The following is a 15,784-nucleotide window of genomic DNA, read 5'->3' as shown; positions in this document are numbered from 1 at the left end:
CCACATTTGTGTCTTGTTGCTTTGCTCAGGCCCAAGTGAGAGAGGCCACATTTGCTCCAATGGAGCCTCCAAGAGTGGCTTGCCTCTTGTGTGGAACCTCAAACTCACTTGGTCTCTTTGATGAGGGGTTGGAGTTGGTGAAGGGAGAGAAGGACGCAGCGGAGAATGATGAAGAGGATGTATCCCTTGCCGGCGGGATAGCTTCGTCTTGAGCGGCGGCAACGGTGGGGGGGACTCTTCCACTATCACTTGCTTTGCCAAGCAAGGAGTACTTCTTCACAATGCCATCGGAAATGTCTTGAGGGATCATCTTGCAAGGTGCAATTTGCCCCCCCATCTTGGAGAGATGTGCAAGAAGCCTAGTGGCACTACTAGTGTAGGCCTTGCCACAATACTTGCAAGTCCACTTCCATGCCCCCAACTTCCCCTCGTTCTTCTCATGGGTAATGGCATGCAAAGTAAATGCTTCATGCTTTTCTCTCATGGTGAAAGAGGAGAGAAGGGTCCCGGGAGAAGGAAAGGGACAGGTAGGGAGAGGCTTTGAGGAAGAGAGAGAGGGAGGGAGAGGGAGGGAGAGGCTTGAGAAAGACTCAAGACTCAACAGGAAGAGCCTAGAGGCTTGAAAGTTGAGGAAGAGGGAGAGGCTTGAGCCTTGAGGAAGAGGGAGAGAGCCTAGAGGGGACTCAAGGGAGAGTATAGACTTGAGCAATGAGCACTTGTGAGGGGAGGATTGAGCAATGAAGACTTGTGAGGATGGGGTTGGGGGAGGGCCTATTATATAGATAATAGGGAGAGGCTCAAGGCTCAATAGTCAAGCCTCAAGCAAAGGCAAGTTGGCAACCAAAGGGCCAACTTGCCAAGCCTCAAGGCAAGCAAGCAAGAGCCCCAAAACTCAACAGGAAAAGCCTAGAGGCTTGAAAGTTGAGGAAGAGGGAGAGCCTTGAGCTTTAGTTGCTCCCTCTTACTTGCCAAGCCTCAAGGCAAGCAAGCAAGAGCCCCAAAACTCAACAGGAAGAGCCTAGAGGCTTGAAAGTTGAGGAAGAGGGAGAGGCTTGAGCCTTGAGGAAGAGGCAGAGAGCCTAGAGGGGACTCAAGGGAGAGTATAGACTTGAGCAATGAGCACTTGTGAGGGGAGGGTTGAGCAATGAAGACTTGTGAGGATGGGGTTGGGGGAGGGCCTATTATATAGATAATAGGGAAAGGCTCAAGGCTCAATAGTCAAGCCTCAAGCAAAGGCAAGTTGGCAATCAAAGGACCAACTTGCCAAGCCTCAAGGCAAGCAAGCAAGAGCCCCAAAAAACGCCCATCAAACGGCTCTCCAAATGGTCATAAATGGCCAAAACAATGGCGAACAGAACGGACCAAAAACGGCAAAAAAAAACGGTCATATCAAATCCGGATCGTACTGTACCGTACCGTATCGAATCGAATTGAGGCGGCGGTGCGCGAACCAGGTGCAACTATGGTTATCACCAAATACGGATAGCTGAGAAAGACATCTTTAAGACAAGATTCCACACGCGGTATGGCCATCACGAGTTTCTCGTGTTACCTTTTGGGCTCACGAATGCTCCTCCCACTTTCCAAGAGATGATGAATGATCTCTTTAGAGATTATTTAGGAAAATTCGTGGTTGTGTTTCTAGATGATATCTTGATAGTCATACTATGGAGGAGCACATTGAACATCTCCAAATCTTCTTGAGGATTTTGAGACGGGAGAGGTTGTATGCCAAGTATACGAAGTGTAAGAGAGCTCCTACATCTAGGACATCGGATTTCTTGAGATGGGATGTGCATAATAGATCTTGAGCGATACAGAAGGATTTGGATTGGCCGGTTCCTCAGAATGTGAGGCAACTTCAAGTGTTTTTGGGATTCGCTGTCTTTCTTAAGAAGTCAATGAGGGATTATTCGCAGTTTACCATACCTTTTACGGACCTCCTTAGGGATAGAAGACATAAGTCCAATAGCTCGATCTCTTGGCATGAGAAGCTTGGAGGCGATTTGAGCTCTCAAGCTTAGGGTGAAGGCCAAGATGGCCGACCTATGGCATTTGAAAGCAAGAAGCTTGACAATACCTAGATCAGATGGCATACTCAAGAGAGAGGGTTATACACACTCTGAAAACTTTGTGACTTTATTTTTATGAAACCAAGTTTGTTGTGCTGAGACCAACCAAGAGTCGATTCGGTACATATTGTCAGAATACGCAGCGAAGATGATGACGATCTGGGACACAAGAGCAAAGACGCATGCAGAAAAAAAATACAGCACAAGAGAGAGAGAGATGTAGGCGTGTAACTCTGCTCTGATATACACAAGAAGATCCCGGTATGATACACTGAGTGGTATGGGGCTGGGGGCCTATTTATATGCCCCCAGGGCAGTCGGCCTGCTGAAAAGGCCCTCCACGACTGTAGCAATAGTCGGCCAGCAGCACATGAGGCCCACGACTGCATACATCTAGTCGGCCAGCAGTGAGACACTCCACGACTGATGTTTGAGCAGTCGGCTAGCTACGCAGGGCTGCCTCCCAAGCCACGGAAAAATGGGAAAAAATAGAGGAAAAATACGGAGAGTGGGGAAAAATGATAAAACACCTCATAAGGGCGGGCACACCCACAACAAAGGCCCTGGTGTATAAAACTAGACAGGAGATGACTTCTAACAACCCCTCTCAACTCCTGGTTGTGAAACCAACCACATGGAGCTGGGGTGCCGCCTGAGCAAGTCCTGAGAGAGCGACTTCGTGAAGAGGTCCACCGTACTGTCCTCCGTCGAACAGAACTCTAGCAAGATGTCATCAGCAATGATCTGTTCACGAACAAAGTGCCTCTGGATGACCATGGGTTCCTCCAGTGGAAGCCGCATTCTCACCACCTCACAAGCAGCATCACAAGCAGCCTGGTACTCTGCCTCAGTCCGCGACAAGGCAAAAGATGACTGCCTCTTACTGCTTCGTAAAACTGCTCCTGGGCCTGAAGTAGATCTCCTCGTGTCTGGATCTCCTCCCCAAACCGAGTCACTCCAACCGTGGAGTTGGACTCCATCCATCAATCCCCCTCCTGTGTACGAGAGTCCATGATCCTTCGCATGCCGCAGAAACCACAGGAAACGCAATCCTGCCTCCCAAAGAGTCATCTACAAGCATGAGCTCAACTGCCTCATCAGGAAGCTCCCGTCCAATCTGGTGTCCATCAACCAGATCAATGAACCATTCTGCTTCTGAGTCAAAGAGGCGTCACACTGCTCACAAGGATCAACACCAGTTACGGTGCAAAAACAAGTCCTGGAAACCTGCTGAAGACCACGCAAGGCCTTCTGAAACCTGTCAACCACCCCCTCTGAGTCCGGAACCACAAAGCCTGGAGTAGTCACCTCCTTCTGCAAGTAATCAACTACCACCTGCCTGGCTTTCCGAAAGGTCCCCGTGGAAAGAACATCCTCATATACAGGAGGTTCTTTGTACCGAATACCACGAGACATCAGAGTAGAAGTTACCTGTTCAGTTTTCTCTGACTGACGAACACAAGAACTACCAACATCAGTACTGGAAAGTTCCTGCCAACTGCTGCCATCTACTGGCAAGCTATCCACCATCTGGTCCCGGAAAGCCCACACCTGCAGCGTATCCACACTTAAGTGGCCATTACCAGACTGCCACTCATCACAAACCTGAGGACCTGGGGGAGAGAGTGCTGAAAGCCTGTAAACTCCATTCTCCACTCCGCCTTCCCAAACCACTTGGCTTGTTGCTTTGTCCCGGAGAGCAACAAAATGCTCATCAAACTCCACCCGTACGCCAGTCTTGCAAACCTGATGCATTGACAAAACAGATGAAAACCAAGTGCCGGAACATACAACACCTGGGAGGAATGCTTCCCCCCTCTGCCATTGGGAACTATCTCCATCCTGCCCTCACTGTGAACTGGGATAGTGGATGTATCCCCAGTAAGAATGTGACCAGAAAGCTTGCAGAGATCCTGTAAACCGGAACGGGAAGGAGTCATGTGCCTGGAAGCACCACTATTGCGGAGAGTCCTCCAATCTCCTCCCTGCCTAAAGAAAATGAAACATCGGTGTCCACCACCTCCAGGTGCACAAAAGCCGGAGTCTTCATGATTGCTGCTGAGAAATCTTCACCCTTCTCGGTCTTCCGCTTGGGACACTGCCTCCAATAGTGACCTTTCTCGCCACAATCATTATAGGTCCTCTCTGCCTTCAGTTTCTCGCGGTCAGCGTCGGACTTCTTCTCAGAAGACTTCTCCGATGAAGCCTTCCCTTTGCCCGAGTTACGGCCTTTCGACCGTTGGCCAGTTAAGGCCTCCGAACCTCCACCCTGAGGAGGGTTCGTGAATCGTTCCTCCTGGTCCAGGACCATGGGCACAAGCTTCTCCCACGTGATGGTGCTGAGCTTGCCACTGGTAATCAAAGACGAGTAAAATGCTGAGTACGAAGAGGGCAAGTGCGACAGCAACGTTATGGCCATGTCCTCTGACGATATCTCCTTCCCAGCCTGAAGAACTTCCTGCTGAAGAGCCTGCAGCTTGTTAATATGCTCCCGCATTGTCAACGACTTTGCAGGGCTCATAACCCGCATCTGTACTTCCAAGGAAATCCTTTTCATGGGCGATACCTTGTTGTAAAGAGAGGCCAAATGCTGCCATATACCTCTGGCCAGCGTCATATGCCTTACATGATTGATTACCTGTGGTGTGCAGTTGAGGAAAATAAACGAACAGACCCTGGCGTTGACACGATCCCACATCTGTGTCTGAGCCTCCCGGTCCTTTTGGATCGACAGTAGCTCCCCATCCTCTACTTCCGGCCGTGGAACACCAACAACGACGAAATCAGCGAGGTCGTAAGACTCCAGAACAAATTCCATCATAACCTTCCATATGCCGTAGTTGCTCCCGTCCAACTGACGGTCCACCGGGAACGTGGGGAGTGTCGGGATCTTCACATGCCTCTCGGCCATCTCAAACAGATATGCCATTGCGGGGATGTACTCTGAAAAGGGTGGGTGGGTGGGAACAAAGAAGAACTAATACTTGCAAGTGGCTGTCCAGCAAATCAGCCCGCCGTCCTCTTGCTTCTTCTCTTCCCGAACAGTCCAAAACAGTCCACCAATCAGCCACACAACAGTCCCCCTCTTGCTCACACAAATCCCAAGAACTATCTAGAGCCTAGGGCTCTGATACCATGTCAGAATACGCAGCGGAGATGATGACCAGATCTGGGACACAAGAGCAAAAACGCATGCAGAAAAAAAATACAGCACAAGAGAGAGAGATGTAGGCGTGTAACTCTGCTCTGATATACACAAGAAGATCTCGGTATGATACATTGAGTGGTATGGGGCTGGGGGCCTATTTATATGCCCCCGGATGGGCAGTCGGCCTGTTGAAAAGGCCCTCCACGACTGTAGCAACAGTCGGCCAGCAGCACATGAGGCCCACGACTGCACACATCCAGTCGGCCAGCAGTGAGACACTCCACGACTGATGTCTGAGCAGTCGGCCAGCTACTGGGTCCTCTAGCCGCCTCAGGGCTGCCTCCCAAGCCATAGAAAAATGGGAAAAAATAGGGGAAAAATACGGAGAGTGGGGAAAAATGATAAAACACCTCATAAGGGTGGGCACACCCACAACAAAGGCCCTGGTGTATAAAACTAGACAGGAGATGACTTCTAACACATATGTGATAGACCTGTGTTGAGGGGGAGGAAGGCACCGTGGGCTGAGTTGATGCAAGATTTTGATATGGAAATAAAAAATCGGAAGGGTAGCCTAAATAGTGGCGGTTGCCTTGAGTAGAATTGGGGAAGTGAACACTTTGAGCTTCACCGAGATTAGGGCTAACCTTTATGACTCTCTCTGAGAGGGCTATGTGAGACCGACAGTCATTTTGGTTGGTAATGGTAGTAGATCCAGGCAAGGGGCTCCATAGATTTAGATCGGGACTCGGGAGTCATGCCATCCGTAGGTGTGGCAAGTGGTCAGTTCCTTATTCAGAATGGATTGTTGTTCCGGGATGAGAAGTTTTGTGTACTCGATATAACACTAAGATTAGGGAAAGGATCCTATATGAATGTCATGACTCTCCTACTGCAGGTCATCCACGGGTTCGTCAATGTCAAGTGAATTCCTTAGGGCGGAAGGTATGTTACATATTTAGAGATCCCAAGAGGTAAATGGGAAAGTATTCCCATGGACTTCATTGTAGGTTTGCCATGGAACAGCACAGGACATGATGCTACTTGGATGGTGGTAGACAGATTGACGAAGATGGCACCATTTTTACTTACAAAAGTGACAGTGAAGGCAACCAAATTGGCCCTACACTTTTTTGAGCAGCTTTTCAAGTTGTACGGACTATCTTTTGATATAGTCAGTGAAAGTAACTTGAAATTTTCTAGACATTTCTGGCAAGAAGTTTTCCAGAGATTGGAGACTGCGCTCAATATGAGTTCCTCTAATCATCCTCAGTCTGATATGCAAACAGAGAGGGCGAATCAGGTTTTGGAGAATACGCTTCGTGCATACGTCTCCAAGAGACCATCAAATTGGAAATGTACGTCTTGATGGTCGAGTTTGCCTATAACAGAGCTAAGCATGCGGGTACTAGTTCTCATGTACGGATACGAACCTAGATCTCCGATAACAGTTGGACTTAAGGGTATTCATATTGATGTGGCTAGAGATTTCTTAACAAATATGCAGGAAATGCTAGTCAGTGCACGAGAGGCTATCACACGTGCACAAGATCGTGCAAGGTTTTATGTTGATAGGCAACGTTCACCGAGGGAGTTCACCGAGGGAATGCTAGTTTATTTGAGAGTGCCCAAGAGTTCAGAGATGTTACGTACGGGGAAGGTTGGGAAGTTACCCCCTACGTACTCTGGACATTACAGGATCTTAAAAAAGATTGATGAGGTTGCTTGTAGCTAGAGCTACCTCCGAATGTAAAAGTTCATCCAATCTTTCATGTCAGTCTACTGCAAGAAATACTAGGAGGTGAGGATAACCTTATTACCACTCACAAAATTGTTGAGGTTGAGGACTTATCCTATGTTTCACATGAACCGAGAGGATTATAGATTTCAAGGAAAGGCAACTTAGGAACAAGTTGATCCTTGAATATAAGATTAAGTGGAAAGATAGGATGGAGGAGGACTCGACTTGGGAGTCGGCAGCTAGTTTGAGTAGGCGCTTCCCTAATTTCATTTTGTTTGAGGGGAAGAATGTTATGTATTTGGACACTAATCTACAGATTAGGGATCTAATCCAACTGTGTTAGGAGGGCCCTAGGATTAGGGAGGCCTGGGTCTCTGCAAGAGTCTGTGAAGTCTTCCCATGCTTAAACTTTCATTAACGCTGGGATCCTACCGGGTCTGTTGCTTGTTGATAAGGGTTGTTGGGGTTTCTTCGATTGTTTCTTTGCCATAGTCTCATAAAAAATCTTTGCATATCGGATAGCATCATTCAATGTTTTGCTGCGCTTATTTCTCATCTAGAGCTGATATCCACTAGGCAATCCATTCACAAAGAATCCCAAAATAGTGATGGAGTCCATGTGAGTTGCCCGAGCTTGCAGCTCTTTAAACTTGCACAAATATGTGTCAAAAGGCATATTCTTCATTTCCAAGTTTTTAAACTTGGAGACAATGTCTTACTCATTCTCGGCCTGCAAGAACTCTTCTCGGAAAACCTGCTCAAAATCTAACCACATCGTGGGCTTCACTCGTAACTCTTTCCACCAGGTAAGGGCTTTTCCTATCAACAATGCCTGTACCATCTATATCTTTTTATCCACGGGAAAAGAATGCAACTCAAAGTGCGTACCCCATCTCTGAACCAAAAGTCAACTATCTCCTGAGTCTTCTATTTTCACTCTCTCGTATAGGGCTCTGGAGTAAAAGAGGGTGCAACTAAAGCTATCCCAGCCCAATGTCCCTCCTTGCCAAGTGCTAGGGGCTGTCCCTCCTTGCCAAGTGCTTCCCCTACTAGCAGCTAGCATCATTTATCTTTGAAGACCATTTCCCTCTAGGTCTAACAATATATGTGGATGGATACTTGATGAGACTGATACTATGCTGAATTTTGGATCGTTTGTTATTCCTTCTCCTTTGCTTAAACAGTAAGGCCTCGCACAGCCTTGGTATGCTAGCTTTTCTTGGGCTTGACTAGCATAAAAATCACATATTTTACCTATGCAATTGTTTCTTGTGCAGCAACAACGCTGTCCCCCCACCAAGGTTATTTGCAGAACACTCATGTCAGAGGATCCCAACGAGGTATTGGATATGTGACATGCACAGGATTGTGGACTCCGTGGTCGAGGTTTAAAGTAGTGAGCACAAATAGATGGGTAGATGCATATGACATGTGGAGTGGGAGCATCCTGGATGCGGTGGATGCATGTAACATGTGTAAGGATGAGTGCCGTTAGCCTGTAATCCATACCTCCACTACTGAATGGTATGTATGCCTGTGTATATGAGCGTGCATATACACACACACACACACATATTGTAAGCACTTATCGCAAGATTTTTTCCCGATTACAGAGCTAAAGCACCAAGTCAATGCTTAATTGATCGCATGCTAATTGAAATGTTACGGGAATTGAGAATTAAAGCTTGGGCGCTTCGAAGGGCGCAGGTACCTGTGGCGCTCGCATCAGCGCGTCAGTCCCCCCTTCGATGAGCGGGCTTTCGAAGAGCAATATGATCTCTCAGTAACACAGTCAAAGAAGTAACTCTCTCTAATCCTCACACAAACTCATTTCATTGATGTAATATTACGTGCTTCAATTTGCAATTACAATTTTTCACACACAATGCAATTTTCCACCCAAAATTTGGTATTTTTTAAGAAGCAAATTGTATATTTTAGGATGCGAAAGGTCCTTGGTTCAATCCGCACTTGCTGCAGCCGGGCGTGACATGATGAACAAAGGGCCAGGCTCTAGCCTATCCTATCAACAAACTCAAAAATCTTTCATATACAGGCTGGATACAGACTACCTAAGGGTGTCACAATACTGCCCAACATGTGGGCAGCCAAAAAGTGCCTTGTGCACTCTTAAATGGGCATACCCCATTACACACCAACTGCCCATGCTTGCGTTTATTAAAAAAGTGACCGCCCATGCATGGGTGCACATCGCCCTTTACACAACGTGCATCTTCACCAGCATGTTAACTTGCGTATACATGCAACATGTAAAGAGCCTAAGTCAGTGCACACCTAGTCCCAATCTGGTGCTCAACACATACGATAAGAGTCATTGCATGATAAATGATTCTAAATACAAGTGCAAGTGCTCCTACTGTCTTACTATACTATGGAAGAATGAATTGGTAATCAATGATCACTTACCCACATACTTGCATGCTTCACCCCGTAACTTACAAGATGCTCTCAAACTTCATCAATACCCTACAAAAGCAATTTCCATCCATACAAATAGAGAGTTGGGGACTTGAATCTCATCACCACAGTTATTGTGGCTACACCTTGCTCTCTTCGAGAGGAGGGGAGGGGATGAACTAGATTACACCCTCCCCTCCTCCCATCTACAAAAAAGAATGAGAATCAGCAGGCATATGAGATTAAAAACCAAATAAACATCCTAATAAAATAATCTACCTAGTGTTTGGGAGATATTTTATAAAGCCTACAAAATATGATGTCTTAGAGATAAACAAAATACCAACATTGTGTCCAAAGTCATAACATCCAAGCACTATTTCATCTCCTACTGACTATTGTCACTCTCATCAGCCGAGTCATGAGTGATCACCAAATACAATTCTCACATTTGTCCTCTCTCATTCTTTAAACATAACTCTAGTAAGATTGTCTCTTCTTTCTTCACCCCAACCTAGGATGAATCAAGCATTGTTGTTTCTGATGATTGTGCCCTCTGCACAACCGCTGAGGTCTTGGTCTGCACCAAAGCTGTAACCTCAGCAAGACCCACTTACAACCCATTCTGAATGATTGGATCCAAAGCCAATGCATCATTGTTTGCTCTCTCCACCTCCTCTTGTGTCTCTCGAACCCAACCCTCATCAAATGAATCTCCATGCATAATGCACATGTTATGAAGGACCAAACAAGTGCTAACCATCTTCGGCACATTCTGCAATAACATGTCACATCTCTTCGATAAAATACAAAAGTGGGCTTTCGGCATTCCAAAAGCCCGTTGCACAGGCATCCATGAACTAGATTGAATGTAGTTCCAAAAGTACCGCTCAGGGGATAATCCATCTGTACTTCCTTTAAATGGAGGAAGCATCCAAAACCTTGCAGGGTAAGCACAATCACCAAGTAAACAATAATTGCCTAAGCTGTTTGATTCACACCTCTGTCCTAGATCACTTCTTTGGAATACATTCCAATAATGCATAGAACCTGTCCAACCAATGTCATAATCCCAAACCAAGCAGTTAGGAGCAACGGTCATCTGCAAAATTATAGAATGAAACCCCTTCTGATTAAAGTAGTCCTCATAGTGCACATGAGGGGCAGTAATTGGAACATGGCTATCATCCACTGGCAACTTTTGGGCTTCTGCTACCTTGCGATCCACAAGAGAGTGATCTGCCATTACTTTGGTTGTGCTGGCCATGTTGACAAGGGAATCCTCAATCTTCCGATCTTTTCGTGGTCGTAGATTGGGGACATTGCTCTTTGGCGCTTCTGTTTTAATAGAGGATTGTGTGCCCTCTCCTTCGTCTTACCACCCACAGTTGAAGCATGGGTGTAGCTAACCACGTTTGCCCTATTGTGCATGTACTCATCAATGATATCAAACCATTGACATGTTACCTTATAATCATGTCCAGAGATTGAATTATGGGCCTTGTCCTTCTTGTAGTCTGCATACACACGACCCCATTTCTTTCTGTAACTTTCAGAGTCTTTGTCACACTCTGGGAATAGTCCTGCAAGTTGAGTGTGGCAACTTTAGACCATAGATCAACCCCTTGCTTTGGAGTTTTTCCAAACTCATCATGCATTGAGCCCCGAATGTGAATGAGCTGAACAATCCATGCATCCTTCCAAACCTCCCTCTTGCATGTTTGTTCATCTACATTGGTCTTTGGTATTGAGGCCTTTCTACCTCTCTTGGTCATGGGGGCTTTGTTGGAAACTTCAACCTCCTGCACCTCTGCATCATCTGATTGTTGGACTCTACATTTTATTGGAAGCTTTTTTACCTTTTCTAGGGCAGAAACCTCATCCACATCACTTCTCCCTTCTAGAGGCAAAGACGAGATCTCCGTCTCTGCTTGTGAGGGTTGCGGACTTTGATGCACAGACTGGTAGCCGATTGGGTAGGGCCATTTGGTATGGCGTAAACGCAAACGGTGAACCACCGAAAGCGGACAAAGGAAAAGTCCCTGGAACAAGTGGGGGACATGCAAATGCTGAGGATGAGGATGCGTGCAGTGTCAAACTATTGGTTGGAGAGTGACTGGCACATGCATGTCAAGAAAGTAGGATGCCTAAGAATATTGGGAGTATAAGGGCGTGTACTCGCTGTCTTGCGAGTTCTGGGAATCCATTGGGGGATAACTGGAACGTCAAAATAAAGGGGTTAGATACTAATCAAAGCACTCAATGATGATTAACAATAATCAAAGAAGATGCAAATTAGGACATTGCCTCACACTCACCTAAACACGTGGTGCTGGGCCAATCAAATACCCCGCCATGCAACCCTGCCTTACAGATAATACAGAACAAAAATGATATAGAATATGTAGAACAAAGAGATACGGAATACTTCTTTTGCCAATCCACACTAAGGGAGGAATACAGAATATGTAGAAAATATTGAAGATACAGGGTTATCCTTTTGGAAAGGCCAAAGGCCACAGAAGATGTACTTTGTTGTATCATATGAATATACTAAATACAAAGCCATCTCTCACTATCTACTCTCTATCTATGGTGATTATTCTTGCATCAAGAGTTCCTATGAAGTGCTTAGGGATGAGAGAAGACTATCCAAACTTCCACATATTTCATTCGTATCAAAGCATCAGGCTCATACTAAGTGCAAAAAATACAGCATGTTGCAGAAAATACAACATGCAGAAAATACAGCATGTTGCAGAAAATACAACATGCAGAAAATACAGAAGAAAAGACAACATGCAGAAAATATAGCATGCAAAAAATACAACATGCAGAAAATATAGCATGCAAAAAATACAGAAGATACGGAGAGAGAGGAGCAAGAAAAAAAAAATGCAAGGCTTACCTGGATGGAGATCGCTCTACAAATTGAGGCGATGTGCTGGAAATCAGTCTGCAATAGCCCACAAGCAACACGGCCGATTTATCATTGTAGAATGGCAGGAAGGAATGCAACATGGTCCACCAACTAGAGGGCGATTGGCTTGAGATAGGTGCACCCAAGTTTGGGCAGCCAAGCTCGGCTACCCACGCAGAGGCAAAAACAGGGACCGGAGGTGGAGGCCATAGTGGCAGACGAATTAGGTGGGCACGAGGCCACAGTGGGGTAGACGAATTAGGTGGAGGCCACAGTGGCAGACGAATTAGGTGGGCACGAGGCAGTGTGTAAGGCAGACATGTATGGCAGGGTATTTGATTGACCCAGCGCCACCCGTTTCGGTGGGCGCAAGGCGGTGTGTAAAGGCCCACATATATATACATATGTTTTAAAAAATATCTTGCTTTACTTTTCCCCATATTTAATTTACAACCATATTTTTATCTACCATTAAAAACGACTCCAACGAACCCTCGTTGATGATGCACAAGGCACCATGGTAATTTCATGCATCTTCCAAAAGTATCATTGGGCATACCTCCCCCTCTGCCCAAGCAATGGTGAAAGTGGGCCTCATGGTTATCCATCATGATGAAGAAACAAAGGATTGGTCATTGTCATATCCCTATTTAGTCTTCGCATTAAATAAGGGTTGGGTGCTTTAATTGATTATCAAGACTGATGGCTAGGTGGAACTTGTAATTGTCTATTAACAGAGATACATGATGATTAGGAGATTAGTGATTAGTAATTTTGGCTTGGAATTTAACTATTATAACTTTGGCTTGGAATTGAATTATTAATATGAGTTACTTTAAATCAATTAATTACAAGAAAAAATCGGGTAGCCTTGCCTATAAATGCACATAGTTCTCTTAGCCTCAAGGACTGAACAATCCAATCCCATTTTTCAAGATCATGCTTGTGTGAGGGAAGTCCTCCCAAGGGGATTTGGTGCTCTTGGTTAGGAAGTGAATTAGAAGACTATCCCCTTCCCATTCCACTAATGTGTGCACACATTGGCCAAACTCTATGGATCGGTGCTAGAGGCGGAGCTCAGTTCATTTGCAGAGAGACAAGGATGCAGAGCCTCAGGACAGGCAGGCTTTCGGAGGAGCTACTTTACCCTTGACCACATCTTCACCCTCCGTGCCATCATCGAGGAAGGTAGAGCACACAGGCTTGTTGTAAGTAATTGGGACCTCATAGTGATATCACAGCTAAGGCTTTAACAAGGATCAAGTTTCTATTTGAAGCTTGGCTTTGAATTGCTTTTTTAAGTGAGAAAAGACAATGGGAGGATACATGCGATGATGCTTTTTTGTGGATGAAGAATTGACAACATTCCAATGGTGTGATAATATTCTTCCCTAGTTTTTGTTTAGCTTCTTCCTTGAAAAGCCTAATACTTTTTTGTTGAGCAAGGAGGGGAGGTGAAAGTTTCAACAAAATCAACAGCTAGGGAGATCAAAGCAATTAATTAATTACATGATTAAAAACTTACAAAATGATAAGCAAAAATAGTAAAGGATAATAATGAAACATAGAAGGTGATTTCATTAGAAAACCTGTCACTAAGGGAGTCCCAAGTACAAGAATTTATGCTACATATGCTTTGCACTCCATGGCATAACTCATGTGATCCATAAAGACTCTTCACCTTTTCGCCTTCTACATTTGATCCATAAAGACTCACCACCTTTTCCCCTTTTACATTTGACCATAAAGACTCACCACCTTTTCCCCTTTTACATTTGACCATAATAAATCAATGTTTGTGCACATAAATCAGCACACACATTTGGAGGACCTTTCATCCACTAAATACATGCAAAAGTGAATGATTTTCACTCACCAAAATGTAGATTCAAATTCCAACACCTCCTCTTTGCAGATGCATGTTCCTCACCATGCCATATCTTAATCCCACATTTTAGCCTCAACTTGGGCTAGACAAAATTGAGCTAGGGGTCATGGGTTCTTCATCTACATTCCTAGTAGCTAGGACCTAAGAGTACTAGCACCATAGCGCAACTTATAGCAAGTGAGGTTCACATAGCACCTAAACTAAGCATTCACACTCCCCTTCATAAGGAGACATTTTGTTTGTATTTTTGTGTATTCTTTTTACAATATTAACCAACACCTAAGAGTATTAGCATAGTGCCATATGACAGTAAGTAAGTTTCACAAAGCACCCAAAATTAAGTGTGCGCACTCACTCCCCTACATAAGAAGACATTTTCTTTGTGTTTTTATGTATTCTTTTTGTAAATATGCACCATCGCTCATAAACACATATGATGTTTACACCCATGCCCACTTTATAATTGATTTTCATATCCACGAGTTTGGAGCAACGCTCCCTTTCATCACTTTTTTCTCCATATCTATAAGTTTGGAGCAATGCTCCCTTCCATTCACTTTTTCCCTCCCTTTCATCTATGAGTTTGGAGCAATGCTCCCTTTCATTCACTTTTTCTCCATATCCATGTGTTGTATTGAGTCTTTGAATTGCATGTAAGATAGTAATAGCATCACTATTTTTAGAACTTTTCAAGCACATTGGGTAACTTCATATGCTACCATATGAAGCAAAAGATCCTCTCCAAGCCTTCATGGTAGTTCACTTTGTTGGCCTTCTAAGATTTTAGGGAGAAAGAGATTAAACACATGGTTGTTGAATTTTGTTACATATTGCTATACGACTAATGGTGGGATCAATGGTCCATAATTCCATCATGGGATCTATGGCCTTTCCCTCTAGTATCAACGCTTCTAGTGGTCTTGGATCCACCTACATTCAACTCTGTAAGCCCTATGGAAACTTAGCCTTATATCATTACATACATGAATCTTGTGATATTATGGCATCAATGTTAATAGCTACCATGTTGCCCCTATGGATTGGGATTATTGAAGAGCTATGGGAATTCACCTTCCCAAGCTTGTGACCACTACCATGGCTAGATGACTGTTTTATGAATGAAAGCTTCTTCCTTCGTGCATGGTGAGAAGAATGACGTGCACATCCCCTTTGTCTTTAAAAAGAAGCTTGGTGAGTTATTTAAAAAATATTTGTATTAGTTTTTTAACTCTTTTTTATTACTTCTCTCATGTTGTTTCCTGATATTTTCTTCCCATTTTTCCCCAACTTTATTTATTTGTTGCCTGTCTTTTCCAATTTGGCGATTTTCTCTCTTTCTTTGCTTGATTTTTGGAAATTTTCTTCCTTTTTCCTTGTCTCATTTTGTTCTTGTGGTCCTTGTTTATTTCATTTACTATTCCAACATTTTTACTCAATTGTTTTTTCATTTTTCTTTCCATAAATTTCTCCCTCCTTTCTTTTGTTTCTTCCTCTCTTTTTAATTTTCTCCTCTGTTCTTTCTCTTTCTTCCTTCTTCCTTTCTTCTTGCTTATTGCCACAAAAGCTACCATGTGGTGGCATTTGGGCTTATCACACA

The 15,784-nt window shown here is 44.6% G+C and overlaps 1 pseudogene across 1 annotated transcript in view; it reads right to left on the bottom strand.

The window, feature by feature from the left end:
• Positions 1-12,544, bottom strand: part of LOC147636586 (uncharacterized) — a 29,868-nt pseudogene extending 17,324 nt beyond the window's left edge. The window contains exon 1 of the transcript XR_015266170.1: positions 12,288-12,544. The product of XR_015266170.1 is annotated as an uncharacterized LOC147636586 (transcript). The remainder of the gene's footprint in view (positions 1-12,287) is intronic.
• Positions 12,545-15,784: the final 3,240 nt, after the last annotated feature.

The sequence above is a fragment of the Cibotium barometz genome, chromosome 7 (assembly GCF_041138505.1).
Source record: "Cibotium barometz isolate CiBa-2024 chromosome 7, ASM4113850v1, whole genome shotgun sequence".
NCBI lineage: Eukaryota > Viridiplantae > Streptophyta > Polypodiopsida > Cyatheales > Cibotiaceae > Cibotium > Cibotium barometz.
Note: the sequence above shows the minus strand (reverse complement) of the source record. Positions and strands in the feature narration are given on the sequence as shown.